This window comes from Atta cephalotes, assembly GCF_000143395.1.
Source record: "Atta cephalotes unplaced genomic scaffold scaffold00002, whole genome shotgun sequence".
NCBI classification, from domain to species: domain Eukaryota; kingdom Metazoa; phylum Arthropoda; class Insecta; order Hymenoptera; family Formicidae; genus Atta; species Atta cephalotes.
Window position 1 is genome coordinate 10,339,941 of NW_012130066.1, and position 4,578 is coordinate 10,344,518.

Consider the following 4,578-nt stretch of genomic DNA (forward strand, 5'->3'; position numbering starts at 1 on the left):
ATTTATTCTATATATTTATTCTATATATTTGGATGGATTTTAATTACGAGAAAATGCGCCACTTCCATCTAGTTACGGGAATGCGTATTGCTCATGGGACGAAATGAATATTTCAAAAACATTATACAGAGAATTCGAAAAGTCTTGGACCTCTTAAATATCTTGAAAAATAAGCATTTATAAATTAAAAAATGTTTCATATAAAAGTATAATTTAAAATGGTCTATTTATTGATTTTATTAATTTGGGTGGCGTCGTCAAGTCAAGGTCAAATCGATTTTTTTAAATAAAACATCTTATTTTTTATTTCAGATTTTAATAACTGATGTCAGAGTTTTTCAAAACATTATAATAAAGTTATTTTAATTTGTAAAGTTAAGAACTTTGCAAATTATAAAGTTTAAAAATTACAGTACCGCCGACATTAATATAATATTATTCAACCAACGGCTAAAATAGCTGATTGAAGTTTAGAATATTCTTAGAATGATTTTTTCAAAATGATTTCTCCCATTTTTCCTTTTGCACACAGGTATTTCTGCATGCCAAACAACAAATAAAAAACACCCAACTCTAATACATGTGTCGGAGGCATCTTTATAGGCGAAACCACAAGAAGTGTAGTTTCTTCGATAAAGCCCTTTGTATTCGTTAACAGTGTTTCTTCATAATATTATCATAAAAACAATCCCTAAGACAGATAGTTATATCGAAAATAGTTTTAAACTTATTAAGGAACTTGGTAGACGTTTGAGTGATGAATTTCACTAGATGTTATGAATCTCTTCACTAACGTCTCCATTGACTATACGGTGGACTGTATTAAAGACCATTGGTGATTTATTTCTAAAGATTGTTGTTTACCGGAAGAAAAATTCATCAAAGCGGTTCAGTTTGTTTCAAATTCTACTTTCTTTGTTTTTGATAGTGTTATATATAGACAGAATTACGGGACTCCTATGAGCTCCGTTGTGTCCCATCATCGCAGATCTAGTTAAGCAAAAGCTGGGGATTAAAGCTTTATTTTTGTTTCCATTGCCCTTTTACTATAAGTTTGTTGACACAATATATTATTGGCGGTACCTACGCCTTCGAGTTCTTGATATTTTTAATTCTCAACATCCTAGGCTTCAGTTCATTATGGAGGTAGGCAGTAACAGATTGAATTTTTTGGATATTACAATGATTAAGTTTAATGAGTTGATAGAGTTCAATTGGTACCACAAGTCGACTTTTTCGAGTAAATATTTGAATTTTTCACAGCACCCGGTTTCTCAAAAAATACAATTACGAGATTAGTTGATAGAATATTTCTGCTTTCGAATCCTTTCATCTTGATAATTTGTGTTTCATTATTAAAGTATTGTTAGAGAATGATTGGATTTTATATTTGAGAATATTAATAATCGTTTGAAGAAAATTATTATAGCTAGTAATAGGAAGAGTATTGTTAATGATATATAGGGTTGAAGCAGTGCAGCCTTCACTGTTCCTTTTGTTCGTAGTATTACTGAAAAGTTAAGCAGATTGAGCATATGAAAGTATCGTTTTATAGTACTAATAAATTGCGAGAATTCATTAGAGTACATAAAGATTTTTATCGTGTGACAAGAAGTCGAAGTGTTGTTTATAAGATTTCGTATAAGAATTACGATGCAAGTTATGTGGGACAAACAGCTGAGATCAAAAATCACGGAGCATAAGAATTCGATGAAACACGTCTACTCGTAATGTCATAACAGAGCATTGATTTCAAAAAGGTTATGATTCCGATTCAATATTGGAGGAGCCTCACTACAGGAAGAAATTGATTTCGAAGATAATATTCATCAAACACATGGATTCAACCTGCAGACGAATACGGGGGCTTCCCAAGGCCTACCTCTCTCGATCATAGACAAGCTATAAAGGCTTGAGTTGTTGTCTCGTCTAGTCAGTCAATGTCATTCGTACGCAATAATGAGTCTTTTTGACGTATTTATCGTTTCCGATTATCATATTACTTTCCAACTTTCTTGGAATTGATTAACACTTTAATGTTACATTTTTCCATTTATTATCTCGGAAAATTACTAGCTAAAAAACAAAAAGTGACTCACTGTGTTTGATTTTGATTAGCCAATATTATCAGGAATATTTTTGAATTATTTTTATAGTAATGTTTGCGATATAGTGCTATGTAAGTATGGTGAGCATCCTTATTTTTACTGGATAATTACTTGTAATCTTAAAGTTATTTGATAAATTAATATTCTATTTTGCGATATTTTCTAATTCTTTTTCTTTTTCTTTTTGCTTTTCTCTTCATTCTTTTTGGTTTTAATTCCGACATTTAAATTCTCGATGTAAGAAAGCTCAATGAGGATAACTTTTTATTCACAGTTTTTATATATGTTAATTTATATTGCTCTGAGGAAGGTTCAAAAGTGAGACGAAACATGTAAGCGCATTTTAATGAATAAAGAAGTTTCACACTTCATAGGTATATTATTGTATTTGCGCGACGTCTTCTGCGCTTGACTCCTACTGACCGTATCCTTTGCAGTTCTATTTTATATAAATTATCTTATATAAATTTTACAATATGACATGATATTTTTAATCTGCAATTTAGTAGCTCATAATAATTTTACCAAGCAGTATAGTAATTAATAAGCAATGTCTGATAATGTTCTTATTTTTTGTTAAACACCACTAAAGCTCATTAGCGAACAAAACACGGCAACAACAGATAGATGTGAGAATTTAAATGCTCGTAATTAAAAAATCGCGCAGAATAGAAGAGCACAGCATTACGAGACCGTTTACTGACTCCAAAATTGGATTCGAAGACGAAAATAGATAAGAAATATGTACATATGTACATATCTTTGATAGTGCAGTTTTTAATTCTATACAAAAATTAATTTAGAAATCTTGATAATTCCTGGAAGTTATATGTACCAAAATATAATAAAAACGACGGTAACTAATCTGTATTAAAATATAAATTTTATGAAGCGTATATGTTTCTTAAAACATTTCTTAAAACCATTTACAATTTACTTGGTAACTTTTGTTGTGTAATATATAAATACTGCACGATAAAATTCAGCACGATGTTCAAAGGCTATATGATATATAAAGCTATATGATATCAAAAAAATAATATAATATTTATGATACTTTTTTATTAATAACTTTTTAACGAATAACAAGTGACGGATTTATTCACGATCATTCAAGGATATAACATACAATATATCAAAATTAAGGTTATTGTAGGGTAACCCCACACATATTACCAAAAAAAATCTAAGTATAATAATAGACACAATAACGATATTGAATTTGACACAAAAAAATTTTTTACTGTTCCATACCTAAAAGACATTTCGAAAAAATTCAAAACAAATTTGATTTTAACACGACTTATAAACCTATGAACTCCCTCTGAAAAACAGGAAAAGATCGACTAGATATTATGAATCAATGTGAAATAGAATATAAAATAAATTGCTTAAATTGTGATTCTCATATGTTGGTCAAATTAAGAGGAAACTTAAAATCCGAATGAAAGAGCACGCATAGCTAATATTTAAAAATCTATTTGTTTTCCGTGGTTTCCTGTTATCATCAGTTAGAAAATAATCACAGATTAGACTGGGATAATGTTCATATTATGGATTCGGAATTATCTTTTCATAAACACATGATATCGGAAATGATATATGTATATCAAAAAAAAAGTTTGAATTAAACAAATGAAGCGACACGAAACGATTACTTGACATTTATCTTTCGATACTCCAACGATATCCCCTCTTAGCTCATTTCACTCTTTCATCTCACTCTTTCTTATTTTAATAAATACTTTACGGTTCAGATAAACATACACACTCCTTTAGAGATATTTTCCATCTCCTATAAGACGTCTTGTTATTGGTGAAGAATATAAAGTGTACTGAATGTCCTATTATGCTAAATACGGGTTAATAATATTAAAATAATTAATATATTGGGAAAAGAAAATATTAAAATAATTAACATATGGGAAAAAGTTCGTGGCGATTTTTAAGTAAAATTAAAGTGTTTTTCTTAGAGTATTGAAATCAATTTATTTAAATCAAATATGCTCCATTATTTTTTATAATATTTTGCGATTTTTGGGGCAGAGCCATAATTCCATCGCGATAGAATTTCTGTAGTTTTTCATCGAAAAACTGCTTCAAATGATTTTCACAGGCCTCTTTTGAAGCTAGCTTTACATCATTAAGAGAATTCTGCAGAGACCTAAACAAATGATAGTCTGAGGGTGCTATGTCAGGACTATATGGTGGATGCATTAAAATTTCCCAGCTAATCTCTCGCAATTTTTGCCGAGTCAAAGATGTGTGTGATCGAGCGTTGTCGTGGAAGACGACACCTCTCCTATTGATTAATTCTGGCCGCTTCCTCTCAATTGCTTGTTATAATTTCTACAGTTGTTCATAGAATTCGGAATTAATTGTTTGATTGGACGATAACAGCTCATGATGAACGATTCCCTACCAGTCCCATCACACACACACACACACACACACACACACACACACACAC